This window comes from Manacus vitellinus, unplaced genomic scaffold, assembly GCF_001715985.3.
Source record: "Manacus vitellinus isolate BGI_N305 unplaced genomic scaffold, ASM171598v3 scaffold_4_pilon, whole genome shotgun sequence".
NCBI lineage: Eukaryota > Metazoa > Chordata > Aves > Passeriformes > Pipridae > Manacus > Manacus vitellinus.
Window position 1 is genome coordinate 10854314 of NW_021940604.1, and position 15500 is coordinate 10869813.

At 35.6% G+C, this 15500-nt stretch overlaps 1 protein-coding gene across 3 annotated transcripts in view; it reads left to right on the forward strand.

The window, feature by feature from the left end:
• LOC103757699 (HBS1-like protein) overlaps nt 1-15500 on the forward strand; it is a 52467-nt gene that overhangs the window by 7933 nt on the left and 29034 nt on the right. Inside the window, exon 1 of one of the 3 annotated variants that reach the window (XM_025895681.1) lies at nt 10862-10908. The exons of the other annotated variants lie outside the window; for them this stretch is intronic. The gene's annotated coding sequence lies outside the window, so the exon portion shown is untranslated. Of the gene's footprint in view, nt 1-10861; nt 10909-15500 lie in introns of those variants that run through there. 3 annotated transcript variants of the gene reach the window in all.

Consider the following 15500-nt stretch of genomic DNA (forward strand, 5'->3'; position numbering starts at 1 on the left):
TTGTAGTAAGTTTGCTCTCACTATGGTCAAGATAAGCAAAGATTTTGTTTCATGATATGTAGCTGATATTTATGGGTTCTCTGAAAAACCTTTCTTAAAATTCACATTTCTAAAAAATATTTATGTAAAAATGGTACCCTCTTAGTCAAAAAGATCTGCATTCTCTGCATTTTCGTTTCATTTCTGCTTGTTTTTTTTCTGGCTAAGCTACAATTTCATTTCTTTTTGCCTGTGTTAGTGTTGCAGAACAAACAGATACTGGTGACTGAGCAAGGTTCTATTCCATTTCAGGCACCATTAACGGAATTGTTAACCACTTTATGACACTAAGATTTTTGATTTTAGTGATGCTTGAGCAAGAAGGAGGTCAGATGTCTGTAAATGTGCAGTTCTTGCAGGAAATAAAAACTACTGTGAACTGAGCATGTTTAGTTTTATTGTTGTTGGGGTAGCAAGGAATCTAGAGTTGAGCTGTCTTTGTGGTGGCACTGGCTATTTTGTTTTATGGTAATTTCTCAGGAATAGCACTGCAAACGGCTTTTAGAAGGCTGTTTTTATAAATATTTAATAAGAAACAAACTTCATACTAAAGAGTCAGAATTGAAAGTAAGGCACAGGAAGCTGAAAAGCCTTACTCATGATATGCCAGATAATCTAGGAATAGAGCACAAGTCTCACACCTGAGTCTAGTTTTCTAGATATTGGGCTTTACTGCTTTGTTAATAGAGAAGCAGTTAATAGAGAAGTAGGTATTTTTTCACCGGCGTGTATTTTTGATTTATATTTTTATTAATACTACATGTATTCAGGTTTTTGATGAAACTATTAATGCAGTGTGGGCAATTTCTAGAAGAAAAGGCACAAATAAAATTGAGAGGTGCTTAGCTTGCATTTTGTTAATGTTTCTTTTCATTTTGTGAAATTCTTTTTCTTGCTTCTCTTGTATAAGTATCTTCTTTCATTTTTGTTTTACACCAGTAGCAAATAAAAAAGAAAAAAATCATGCAAACATCACCACAATGTGACGAGGTAATTAGCTTTTACTTTTAACTCAGTTGAATGAAGCAGGGTTAGGTTTCGGTTCAGAATGGTGGGTGTTTCTCTTTCCATGGAGAAATACTTATTTGTCTTCTGTCTATTTATGCTGCAGATGGACACTGATAGTGGTTGCTTCCTAGTGCAAAGTGTCAGAATGCAGATTATTGTGCTTTAACAGATAACTTCTATCACTTCTGTTTTACGGTTTATGGACAAGTGAAGTTGGGAGTCTTAAATGAAAAAAACAAAACCAAACAAACTGATACTTATGGGTTTTATCTGTAGGCCTAATTCCAAAGAAATCCTGGAGGAACAAACATTCTGAAGTTTAATGACGACGTACAATATATTTTCATTAGCTTTAGAGTCCCTCAGGTTTTACTTCCAATTATCATACTAGGCTCTGATGCTTTGATTTTTGCTCATTTGAAAATACATTATTTGTAAACAGGTAGCTTAAAAGGAAATTTTTGTACCAAACTTCTCTTAGCTGTGCTAACTTTCCTGTAACTTGACAGTTCTCAAATGCCTGCTACAGTGATGAGGACCCATTGTACTTAATTGTACTCAGATATGGCATGCATTCAGTCTGTGATAAAGAAGATATGTTCTTTTCTCAATGGAAATGTTTGAATCTGACATGATATATCTTAAATCATGGAAAGTAAATGAGAATGTAAGACTTCCGTGTTTTGGGTAAGAAAAATATATACACAGACTTTGAGAAGTTACTGAATCTTGACACTGAGGTACGGTGTGGGTTTTAGAAAGGAAGTGGCTTATTTCAGGGAAAAATGTGTCACCAGCAATGAAAAGCTTTTCAAAATCCTTTGAGATATCTTTTTGAGATTCTCCTCATACACACTATACACCTACACTGGAAAAAGTGACACTCCAGGCTTTTTCTGAATTATCCTTTATGTTCCTAACACTAGTTTGGTTTACTTTTGTTAGGATGAAGTGTAAACCAATACAAAGTCAATCATTTTTGTAGTTGTCTGTATCCTGTATGAAAATCGGGTGTTTTGCTTGGAAACTAAGAGAGCTTAGATAAAACTAAAAATGATTGTGTCCTTTTAGAGCTTTGGCATTCCAGAAGAATCAGAGATCCTGGGGAAGCTGTAGCTCTGCTAGTTCCTACAGTGGCCTTCTATGTCAGTCCCTCTAGGTCATGGTCAAAATCAACTACCAGTTGGTTTTCTCAGTGTCTCTAGAAGGTAAAGTGAAGCATTTACTAAGTTCTCAGATGGGATTACTGGAGTATCAGGAAGGTTGGAGTCACATTTTTTAAAAATCCTGTTAAGTCTTAAGGATGAATGAGTCCCACCTGAAGTTTGCACTTGAGTACTCAAAGCAGGGCTGTTGACAAGGCTGACACACGAGTATTTTGCAGTTGAAAAGTAATGCATTTCAGCTCTAGAAACTGGTAAGACACCTAAATGTTAGAAGTATAGGCATATCAAATCCGAAATAGTGGGAGCAAAAGGAACAGTTTAAAATACATTACTGATAAAAAGGAGTTTGAATGTTAACAGGAAATGTGTGAAAATTCAGAAATTAAATTAAAAAGGGAAAGCCAGGAAGGTGTAAAAATTCAAGCTTAAAATACAAAATTACTTCACAATGTCTGCCTATGCTAGGTGTCTTTCACTACAAATACTTCCTTCCCTAGAAAATTGGTGTTATCAATAGATACTTTGTACTGTCTTCTGGATGTGTTTCTGCAATTTTCTGTATGATTCAGTATTGTTATAAAGCATATTAGTTGCATAGTGTAGTGTATTATGGCACATAAGTATCAACAGAAATGCCACCCACCTAATGCTTGTGTGACTCTAGTTACAACTGAACTGTTTTGTTCTTGGGTGACAAAACATTACCCATTTTTCATCATCTCAGCTTCTGTGTTTGTTCATAAAGCTAGCATTTTGGTCTTCAAGAGTGGACAGTTACAAATGCATGAAGTACCAGGCTTCTCCCTTCTGTTATACTTGTGATTGAAATGGCCATTAAAATTAAAACTCATGAGCCTACTGTTAGAATCTCTATAAGAAATTAGAAATTCATGCTTAAAATACCAAAAGCTTGGAAAACTAGGTAATGTAGTTATGGAAAATACCTGTGTCTGCAGAAGTTGTAGTGCCCTATTGGCAAAGACATGGAAGAGCTTTGGCTGGTTGTTGCTTCAGTACTTTTTCCATATTTTTACTGCATATAAAAGCTTACCCTTAGTGGAAATTTTATATCTAATTAATTCCAAAATACGAGTTGATGTTATTTTGGTTACTCCTTGTTCAAGCCCTTGTTAGCACTTTTTGTGGTTTTAGAATCACATTTTCCTATTTTTCATGTTTTCCTCTTCCCTATCGCTGACCCACATAAACAGGAAAATGACTAACTTTGCTTGTCCACTAGGCAAGATGGTGTAACTGTGTATACACCAAGTGCTATGCTTAAGTTAAAAAAAGGAGGTAAAGTGCTACTCAAAGCTATTTTTCTGATAACGTATGGAAACAAACTTACAGGGTTGTGGATGCAGTCTGTGTGCCTAAGGGCGTTACTGTAAATGTGAAGTGTAGAGAAAAACATTAAGCAATGAACTCGAGTCCATTCAAGTTCCCTTCTGAAGTCATGATAGGGTGAAATGCACTGCTTCAGACTGGCATATGAAATTGTTCTGGTGTTCTGCATCTGATAAATTGTGCAAAGCTTATTTAAAACTATAGGTTATATTTTATCGTATTCAATTTTGCTTCTAAACTCAGATGTGCAGCTTCTTATAAATCAGTTTGTGTCTTTGAATTATTTTGGCAATGAAGAATAGAGCCTCCAGTCTTATGTTTCACATTACATCTATATATAGGTTGTTATTTTCCAAAATAGAGGTCTCCTTTATTCAGGTTATGGTAATGTTCGGTCTCCATTTTTTCTAGACTTAATTAAACAAGTTCATCTTTGATAACACTTGAATTAGATAAATTTGGCTGTCGCCAGATGAATTAATAGGAAAATGTGGAATAAATAAGTTTTCAGAATGATAATATATATAAATATTTAAGGTGTAGATAAATAATGCAGATATTGTAAAACATGCTGCAATTCAAAAGGGAAAACTGAACTATGTATGTGAATACATTTCTTGTGCTGAAGGATGGTGCCATTTTTATAAACTTTTCCTGATTTTTTAATGCAGAACAAATAATTTTTTAAAATGTATTTTGTGCTTCTCAAATGTGTGCTGCTGTGTATGTCAAGTGGCTTACTTATACCTTGCTTACTTCAGCTTGGCCAGTGTCTACACTTTTCCTTGCAGTGGTTTCCCTGGTAAATACAGTTAGAGCTTAATTCTAGGATTTTGTATCAATTAGCTACGGAAAGCCCTACTGTCAGCTTAATCATCAAATTAGTGGTAGATTCACTAAATCCCTAGTAATATCCATTGTTGGTGGTAGCATCCATAATGTGTTCCTTAGGGAATTATGTCTTTCTGGTATATAATCTATTGTAACTAAGTGTTCACACAAACAGTGTGATGCACAGTGGTGGTCCTGGAAAACTGTCTGTGGCTTTTCAGATAGCTTAAAATTTGTCTCTAAAATTGTAGTAATAGTTGCGTGAACTTGTTTTCAGGTGGTTTTCTTGGTGTGGTTTTTTTTTTTCCTGCTAGTACGTTGTTTTTAATACTGTGGCAGTTCTGGACTGCAGATAACCTAAAGTAGGTTTGATCAGCGTACTGCATTGATGCAACTTGAGTTTGTTTTGCAAGTTAGATTCAGAGATCTTTAGCAGTTTCTCACCTAACATTCAAATATTCTTTGTCTCTAAATGTGTTGCCACTAGGATATTTAAATAAGAAAGAATGCTAAAGCTTTTCTATATCTTTGCATTTTTAGTAACTGTTACTTCCTCTTAATTTTTGCCTTTCCTCAAATGTACTGTATTTATGAACAGGACAAGATGACAGAGTTGCAAACTAATTCTGTTTATTTAGGAAATGAACCTTCCATTAGAATTAAAGGAAGCACTAAAAGTAGATGTTGAAGGAAGCCTGTTGCTATTACAGTGAAGAAAACCAGAAAATTTCACAAGAATGAACTAGAATAAAATTATGTGACAGGAAAGTATGCCTTAGTAGTTTCAAATGGCTCGATCTACCAGTTTCTATCTCAATCTGTGCTTTGAGAATATGGTCATCCTCTCCTATAGATGTATTTAGTTATTGCTTGTCTTTTGCTAAAGATAGCTGCTGTTGAGTAGGTTTGTGTGTGATTTATTGAACTATCATCTGTGTAGCACTGAGAACAAAACTGAGATTGCAGTCTTTCTTTCCAAATGGCAGGAGTTGCTCGAGTTTGGGAGGTGCATGCAGAAAAAGATCCTTTACAGCACAGGAATGTCTGGAAAGTCTGTCAGCAAGAGCTGATAGTGGTGATGTAGCTAATTATATCAGAAAAACTGAGCTTCGAATGCCAATATTAAGGTAGAATTAAATGCTGGTTCATTAGAATACTTATGACCAGTCAAAGTCTCTTCCCACAGAGAGCAGTCGCATGTGGATAACACATCTTCATGTACCCCGTTGTTAAGGACATAGTACCAAAAACTAGTAGATAAGAATGTGACTGAACTTGGAGCCTCATTTCCCTTTGTTTTTCTTCTGATGTTCTCCCATGAGTGGAAAATAGCATTAAGGAGGGGAGTAAGACTGGATGATGATGGGAATATGTTCTGATTTTAAGTGGTATCTATTATAAAAAATAGGGAGAGCACCTTGCTAAATAATAGGACATTGTAAAGTGTAATTTTTAGTATTGAATTATAGGTTGTGAGCATATTGTAGAAACACTTGATGGTGCACCTACAACCTTTGGTTTCATGCTGTAAGAACACTGAAAACAAAATTCAGCTAGAAGGAGGAAATCTTAAGTGTTTTCTCCTGGTGTTATATTTTTAAAATTGAATGCCTCCAGCGTACTTTAACTGTCCCATCTACCTAGAAATAATTTATAAATCTAATTTTTTTAAAACTATCTTAGACTGATATAAGAAAAAGTGTTAAAACTTTAATTAGCATTTCTGAAATTTCTATTGAAGAACTGTGATATTGAAGAACAGTTACTTATTTTTTTTTATACCAACTTCATATTTTGTTGTTGAGAAATAACGCAAAATTGAACTAATGGCGTAAGACATTAGTCTGAAATCTTGGAACAGTTAAGGAGGGGAAGAGCAGGTTTATCAGTATTAGTGTCTAATTTGGAGGAAAAAACAGAAGGAAAAACAGCACCTTGTTAATTATTTTGCTTGGTTTTGTTAATTGTCTATGTTTTGCTTCATTATTTTACATTCAGTCCTAGTAAAACAAGTACTATAAAAGGTGTATGTTCACTCAGCATATTTCCTTTGACCAAATTGTGCGAAATGTTTAACTTAATTTACATGTACAAAGAACAATGTATTTTTAATGCCTTTTGTTTCCAGTTTGTCCTTTTAGCATTTATTCTTTCTGATTGGTAAGAATCTGAACCTTTAACATTTTTCTCTTCAGAGTAATTGTTCAGGTGGCTCTTAAATGCATGTATTTAACTGTTAAAGGTTCACAGTTTTTTAAAATAAACTCAGTTATGTATCATTTAGCTTTTTACAAAGTTATACATTTTCAGTACCTGCTTCAGTTTTGGTTATTAAGAGACTAGTTGGAATACCAAAAGAGGTAGGATTTTCAAATTAACAGTACCTTTGAGCTATTCTGTGTTGTAAAACTATAAATACCATCTCTCCTACTCTATCCTCCATCTTTGATTACAGCTCTGGTTTTTAGGGGCTTATTATCTCCTGGGTCTGGGAGTTCTTCTGTACTGGGACTCGTCACCTGTCAGAGGTACTTTTTCCATCATTCAGCTGTCTTATTAGTTCATGTGAGCTGTTTTCTTTACAAATTTTATTTACAGTAGTTAGCTGCTTATCTTACATATAGTCTTTATGGGCACACCTACAAATACTTGCTCTGAAGAAAATTCCCGTTGTCTTGGGGGCACATGGGCAGACCCTGTTCTGATTGATTGCCTTAAAAAGTGAGAGCATCTATTAAATGTAACATGGTAGTTCCTATTTCACTTCTTATTCTTGTTCCTTTTGAAGTTGGGTTTTTTGTTTTTTTTTTTCCTTCCAGAGTAAAAGGTGTTGCGCTGTCTTGCATAAAACACAATTTTTTCTGCAAAACAGGCAAGCTTGTTAGAATGTTAGTCTTGTGTCTTACTGGTTTCATTCTCATTGGAGCCTGCCTTCCAGCATCATTTCCATTCTGGGTAATGGTCTTTTTCCTTGTCATTTTCCTCAATTTATTAAAATTGCTCAAGATCAAGAAACACAAACACTAAACATTGTTCTGTGACTGTTTGGGAAATGACTGTGTCTAATTTATTTGGTCAAAATAATAATATCTTTTAATGATTTTTATTTTGAGATTTGAAATTGCCCACTTGTTATCACTGTATTAGAGTGGTTTTTTGTCAGCAATGGGTTTTTTGTTTGTGTTCTTTTATGTAATTGTAGTTTTCAGTATGGAGAGTTGTAATACTCTTTGGTATGTTGCTTTTATACTATGAATATTTAGAGTCTTATTTATGTTTCAGAAGAAAAAGTTCTATAACTTTATTCATCTTTGTACCTTAGTATCTTTTTCTTCAGTAGCCGTTTTCTGCCTTAATGAAAGCAGTGCAGTGTCCTGAAATGACGCTTTTTGAGTTCCAATCTCTGCTGTGGCTATGGACTGTAGAATTTAACTGGCATTGAAGTATTTCTAGCACAAATGCAAGCTAGATCTTTGAGTTCTCTATATGAGCAAATAGTGAACACAAAGATGGTTGGTTTTGAGCTGAGGCTCACACCTAAAGCTGATTAGTAGTCTATAGTGAAGTGCTTTTTAATTGGAAGGTTGTGGCTTGTCTAAGTGCAAAGAAAAAAAAAGCTCTCAAAAAATGTCAAAAGTCTGAACATTTACTGTGGTGTGAATCATATACATATCATCCAGTTTCTGTCAGTTATAGTGAGGACTTTGTTTTAGTACTTAGTTTTACTAGATCCCAGAGAAGTGCCCTAACTTGGTAAAATGTCTCCATCTCTGTTGAGTAGGAGATGGTGAGCATGGCAAGGATGATCAAGAAGTCAGTTTTATAGCAACCAAAGTAAAACCCCTTGAACTGTTCCACAGCATGTGTTTCCATCTTTCTGGTTCCATTTCTGTTGGCAGTCCCATACCACCATTCCTTCTGTCTTTAATGAAATTGTAATAAATACTGTAATTTCCTTTCATCTTCATTATAGGTAAAGCTTTCAAAATGGGAATATTTGGCTGACTTTTTGTAAAATATGTAAGTAGAGTATGTCTATTTTTTTGTCTTCTTAAGGGAAAACCCCCACAAACTAAAAGGGAACATTTCTGAGGATTTGCTATTTAATTACCATATCCTTGCAAGCAGAAATGCAAAAGTCAATTCAGTTAGTGAGTACTTGTACTCATGAATTCAATTTACAGTAAGTGAGGGGTGTTTGTGTATATCTAGTATTATCAGTAATTGCTGTACTGCTGGACCTTCTTTTTTTTTTCTTTCTTTTAAACCATACTCAATCTGATGAATACATTTGATTCTTTAAAATCACATCTTACATAAGCCCCTGAGCTGCTTTTTTCAACAGCTGATATATGATTAGGTTTTTGGTGCTCTGAAGCCACAAATCTTCCACTGAAATGCGGCTTATGCTGTGACATTGCAATTTTCACTGAAATGCCCCTGAAACCATGGAAGGGCATTGAGTGGATCTATTTTTCTTATACAGGACTAGCTTTGCAGAGAACCAGAAAAAGCGGATGCATGGACAAGTGAAGACTTTCAAAGTTGACTGAATTTTAAGACAAAAATTGATTAATTCTCCCACAGCTATGTCAGCTCTCTGGCCTAATCAGAAACTAGTATGATTGTAATGTCACCAGCAGAGTGGGAGAGTTGGGAATTCAGAGAACCTAAATTTGAATTAAATAAAGTTTTAGCTAGTCTTACCTAGAAGTTCTCACTACACTAAAATTTTGTAAAATACACTTTTCTGGGACTTAAAAATGCTAAAAATATTTGCGGCTTCAACATTCTTAATCATATGTGATTAATAAATACATTTTTTTCTTCTACACCTTTAAAAGGCCACCTTGTTAAGTTTCTGGAGAAAATTTGCAGAATGGTTATGGAAAAGTTAAACAAATGCAAGATGATTTTACTATTTAAATACTGTCAGTTTGATATGTTTTTCATATTCACAGTTCTTATATTTAAACTTCTGTTTCATACTGAAGTGATTTTGGTGCATAAATAGAAGTCGTAGATCAGGAAAGCTTTCTTTTGTAAAATGCCTTGTGCTCCTCAATACAGTCAACAGGAATGTAATTGTGTCAACGTGTAAAAGGCATCATGTTGTTTCTGAATTACTTGGATGATGTGCAGGCAAATAGCACCATCCTCTGGCATTAGAGCTTTAGTTAAGAATTCGACCTGAAATTGCTGTCTGTTATTTTTGGAAATTCGATATAATTTTAATAGAATGTACATATTGTACTTTCAGTTTTACATACTCATTTTGGGCCAAGTTTTTAACAGAAATTCTGGTAATTTGCATGGACTCTGTATTCTGGTCAATTAAATGACTGGGTAAAGGGGATATCTTTTTAGGGTTATCTTCCCCATTGTGCTGACTCTGCTTTTTACCTGACCATTTATGGTAGGAAGTTGCACTTCAGAAATATCAGACCGAGCTTTTTCTAAATCTCAGTGAAAGAAAATTCACAGTCATTTAAGAAAAATTCGTTGAGTTAGGAAACACAACCAACGACCTATGGTTGTGTATGTGGCGGAGAGTAAAGGTGCTGTAACAGAACAACTGCAAAAGTGTAATAAAATTTTACAGGAGGTTTTACCTTCAGTTATGGATTTAGAAGGGGTATTGTTGGCATTGCTAGAGTGCGAAGCAATACACCTCCCACAATAAGGTTTCAGTAGTTACAGGATGAGTTGTGCTGAGTTAAATTGTGTGAGGGACTGGATTTTAGTCCATTTAACTATGAGCAGTAGCGTGAGAAATACCACAGGGACATTGTTTTGAAAAACTTTGATGGATGAGAAAGTCACTGTTTTGATTGTTGTGAATTCCTATTGGACCTTTAAGCATTTACGTATTAGAAACATCGAAAGGAGACAGCTGATGTTTGGGTAATCTCTAGAAGAAAACAGTCACCACCCCTCCAGTCTGTCTTTCTGTACAGCAGGTCTCCGATCTTTTACATGGGAGGTGGTGGTTTAGTGAAACTGGAAATCTTGAGAGTTTTACTATAGTGACAGTGCCTTTCTTTCCTCTAGTAGATTAACTGTGAATGTAAACCAGACCAATTATCTGTTTCTGGAAAGACCGATGGTCTACATACAGAACTGGTCTATGCATCCCTTTGTTGTCGTGCGTTGCTTAAACATAATTTCATAAAAACATACATGCCCTATTAAGCGTCCAAATATTGAGAGATGCGAGTTTAAGTTGTGAAAACACTGAAGGCTCACAGTTGCAATAGAGATCAGCACAACCTTTTTATATAAAAATTTATATTATATGTATATATACACTGTTCTATGAAACACTGGGTTTCTGTGGCAGCACTAGATATTCTAAATTAAATGTACACCATTCAGTGGAACAATTGCAGTACGGAGTCACAGAGAAAAAGTAGCTTTTGACAGGTGAAATTAATTTTGTGCTACTTGCAGGTTTGACTGCGTAATTTGAATAAGTCCTGATGGCCAGAAAATGTCCATTAGAAGGTGTTTGTTTCAGGTAAGAAGACCAAGAGCACACAACAGTAACTGAGTGCTGTATTCTGTATCATTCGTCTTCAGGTAGGGACAAAGTATTGATGGCAAGAGACATGGTGAGGCTCCAGAAATGTTTCAGGCAGGAAGAAAATGTGTTGCCTTGTTATAACACATTCCACCCCATCCACTTCAGCCTGATCGAATGTCAGTATCTGTGTCCTTCTTACCCTCTAACTTATTAAGTCATGTTCAAGTTTTTTTTTATTGAATTCCTGTTTGTGTCTTAAACACAATATTTCACCATGTCATTCCAAATTTGTTATTGCAGTTCCACTTTCTCTACTTTGTAATTTTAAACTCCTTATCTAGCCACTCCCAGTTTCCTACCTATTTTCCAATCATTAGCCATTATTATTTTCCATGTTTGCTCTTTTCCAGTTGTAATTTGCATTCGCTTTCAGTTCTGATCTTCTTTTGTTTCCTTTGTTCATGTTTAGCTCTGCATGTAACTTTTCACTGAGTATGTGGCCTCTTACTTTCTCCCTCTCTTTACATGCAGTATTTTCCCAGGTTAGGTTGTTCACTAGTATTGTCTTTTTTTTTTTTTATTGTCATTGTAGCTCTCATTGCAACTTCTCTGCTTTATTGATTTTCATTCTTGAAATCCTTGTGTGTCCTTGATAGTCTGTGTGTCTTGCTGCTTGCCAATGCTCACCATATGGTTGTTTTTCTTCTCTTGCACCCCAGTTTTGTTTATTTTTGTGATTTATCCAAGGCAAATTTATACCAGTTTGTTTATGTGGAAGGAAACTATGGAGACGACAGGAGTGGCAGAATTTTCACTCAGGTGATGCAATCGTGTCCAGCCTGGACAAAATTAGTCACAGTAGCTACATATTGAAGGTTGATGAAGTATTTCTGGGATTTAGATTTTAAAACTTCAGCTGTAAGAGTGTGTGCAAACTTTTCTAAGGCCAAATTGAGTGGGTTTTCAGAATGTGAAAAGATCACTTGAAGGATTTCATTTATGCAAATAACTTTATTTAGGTGGCATTTTCGATAATTTGCTGTCTTTTATCTTCCAATTTCCCTGTTCTCTCTGTCTAGCAGGAAAATAAGGCCCCAGGCAGGAACCTCACTTGAACAAATTATTTTTTGGACTAGAGATTTCAACTTACTGAAAGTTGCAAGCATTGAAAGTAAAGCCAGAGAAGTGAGAAGTGCCTGCTGGGTCTAACAGGCAAGGCTGCCAGGCCCTTTTGACTGTGCCTGCTGCACATCCAGTTGTTGCAGCTGCATGTAGTGAAGCAAACTGTTTCTGGAACTTCAGTCTTGGGGAAGCAAGTTGTGCTGTTGGTGTTTTGTGGGTCACAGGAAAGTGGCCCATGATGGAGATACTCAGGAATATCACCACCTGTTGTGTCCTTCTTCCCTCCTGCTGTATCAAACCTTAGGAACAAAACAAAAAATTCTTTTAGTTAGGTGCAAGTAGACATTTTTATTTTCAGCATTTTTCAGTGCAAATGCCTACTGCCAATTTCATGGGAAAAAAAAAAAGTCATATTCACCATCTGAAACTTCGCAGAGAAGGTAATAGTTATAACAACAAGACAAAGTTACCTGGAAAGCCCCTGACTGTGGTTTCTATTAGGAAATAACCTTTCTTTTAAAAAGAAAAAGTTCAGTGTTCTTGTTTGGAGAATTGTTTTCAGTAGTATCAGTATAATGGCCGTGGCTCATCACTAAGGGGTGACTTAGCAAGTTGCCTTTTCTGTTATTTTGGACTGTTGCATTATTTTCATAAGTGCTGTGGATATTCAGTAGCATCCATTTGTATATCATGGTTCATAGTAGTATAATGTCATACATTTTCCTAAAAATGGATATTTTGAACCAGTATACTTTAAATACTGAAGTTTGCATATGGAAGGAATTCTGTGTTGAAGTTCTCACACATGCAGCAGGCTTTGTCTCTGCTGTTACATCCAAAGAAATTTAATTGATGGGCTACAGGGATGATGCACGGCAAGTTATGTGCAGGCAGAATGTTTTAAAGGTTAGCAAACTGTAAACTTAGGAAATCTGGGATGTTCTAAGTTCCCTAGTCTCTTATGTACTGGTAGTGCGTAGTTGAGAGTCCTGGACTTCTAATATTCTTGGCACTGTGATGTGATGATAATACTAATACCCAGTACCACTGCCACTGATGACCCACTGTGCTGCATCCCAGTGCAAACTTAACTAAACTGCAAGTTGCCACTATATTTTGTATATTTTGTGGAATTCAGGAGTATCAAATAATTTAGTTGAATTATAAAACCAAAATATATTCTTTTCAGTAGCATATCTCTCTAACGGGACAAATTTCAATATTATCTCATGTTATTTTTTCCAGTGTGCTGTGTAATTTAAAGAGAAAAAAAAATTTACTGTTTTTAAGGCAAATTAAAAGTTTTAATGAAAGGCTAGAAACTGATGAGTTTTATAACATAAATAGAAGAATGTAAACAATTTGAAATTTTTCAGGTGGCTTGTTACATGATGGATGTGTTAGATGTTAATATAAACCCAGATGTATGTGGGCAAACAGGTGATACCTACTTCTGAGCGTGAAATTTTGTGTTGTCAGGCAGGCACCTACATCTGGTTGACTCACTCATGTGAGTCCATATTTGAAATATTTTCACAATTGTAGGGCCTTAAAATTAGTTTAAAATAATAGTGCAGCATATAGGAAGGGGAGTATGATCTTGAGAGGAGCCTCAGCTATTAACTCTGCTTTTCAGATAGAAACTATGTCTTCTGTTGTTCCACTCAATAGTTGGACTGCCAGTACTGCATACAAAAAATATTTTTTTTTTTTAAACAGTGAGTCATTAAACATACTTGGAACAAGCTCATGACATGGTGCACAAAACCAGTACAAAACAAGTGCACTGTCTGTTTTCTTTTATACAGTTGGTGGCTGTTGCTGTATAATCAGTAGACAGAGGTGTTAAGTGGCTTGCTTGTGGTTATATAGAAAGTCTGTAGCAGAGGAAGGGATGCAAACCATATCTTCTAGATTAGAAAGCATGGTATTACATGTATATTTTTTTCATGGCAGTGCTGGTTTAGGCAGCATTAGGAGAACCTGCTTAAGTAAGTGTAGTTCTGTTTATTAAGAATCAGTGGAATCTAGGATCCTCAGCCCCATTCAAAATATGGCTTTAGGTGTGCATGCCACTTTTGAAAAAACAGAAGAACAATATAAACCAAGTAAAAATGTCAAAAGCATGTAAATGACTTAAAGCTTTAAAGAGAAACTAACTGGCATCTGGTCACAGCTAATAAGAACATAATTCCCTTGAAGGTTTGATCCTTTGCCATTGCTGATACACCCCTAGTAGTTGTTTTATGAGTAGGCATGAATTTATTTAAGTGGGATTGCCGTCTGAAAAAGCATGGACTGGAGACATCACTGACTTGTTGACATTCGTCTTTGCTTTTCAAGCTCAATTCAGGCACATGAAAAATTCTGGTTCATCTTAGCAGAAACAGGCTTCTCTGTGCAGTGGTGTAGTTGAATTTCAAGTTTCAGTGCCAATTTACAGTTTGATGAGGGGAAGACAAGTTGGGAGCAGAAGCCTCTGTGTATGGGAATTGAAAACTATGGCGTTTTCGTTCTGTTGTGGAAAGGTATGGTCATCTGAACAAAGCTAGTGTGGATTTAAATACCCAGTGTTTGCATGCATTTCTCCAAGTATACTAATATCCCTATTTCATCTGGTATCAACATGTCTTTCTTGAGATAGTGGCTGTTTAAACAGACTTCTATTTTTATTCATCTTTAAACTACCTGGGAACAGACTAGACCATCAGTCAACACTTTCATGTACTGAAACCTTCCATACCTCCAACAGAATTAGAGAAAAGATCAGTTTCTATCTTCAGATTACTTCCAATGTTAAGTATATATATGAACAAAACTGAAAAAAGAATGTATCAAGCCAGTAATGTTTGATAAAGTAGCCATAGCAATCTTTTGATTTGTTTGTATAGATCTTTTACAGGTACTCCTTACAACTGACTTTACCAAAGAAATCCAAAGGGAGTTGCTTACAGTAAAGGAAGGTGGCTGAGTATATCTAGATACTTTACTCTTCTAGCTTGAACATCCAGGGAGACTCTTAATTTTTAAAGACTGTCCCTATGTTTTACTTCCTTCCTCCATATCTGTGTATCTGTATCCTTTTATCAGCCTGCAGATACTTTATTGTGCCATCAGATTTTGGGGTTGTACTTTTAATAATTTTGAAGTTACAGCAAGTGTCATTAGTAATACTTTTTGACTAAGTCAAAAGGCTGCAGTCAGAAGACCGACTGGCAGTCATAGGAGAGGTAAAAACAAAGAATAATAGAAGAGAGCTTTGTCAGGGTGCTGCACTCCAGTTGTATTGGAGTAATGGCACTGCAGGTCTGTCTGTTCCCTTAGTGTTAGGCTTATCCTAATTTAATACTGTGACAAGGTTCATCAGTGCATATTTTGTTTTGTAATTGTGTTTGACTTGTGGCTGCAGTACGATTTAGTCTAGGTACTCTGATGTCAGTGCAGTCTGTCTGTCTGAAAGCTGC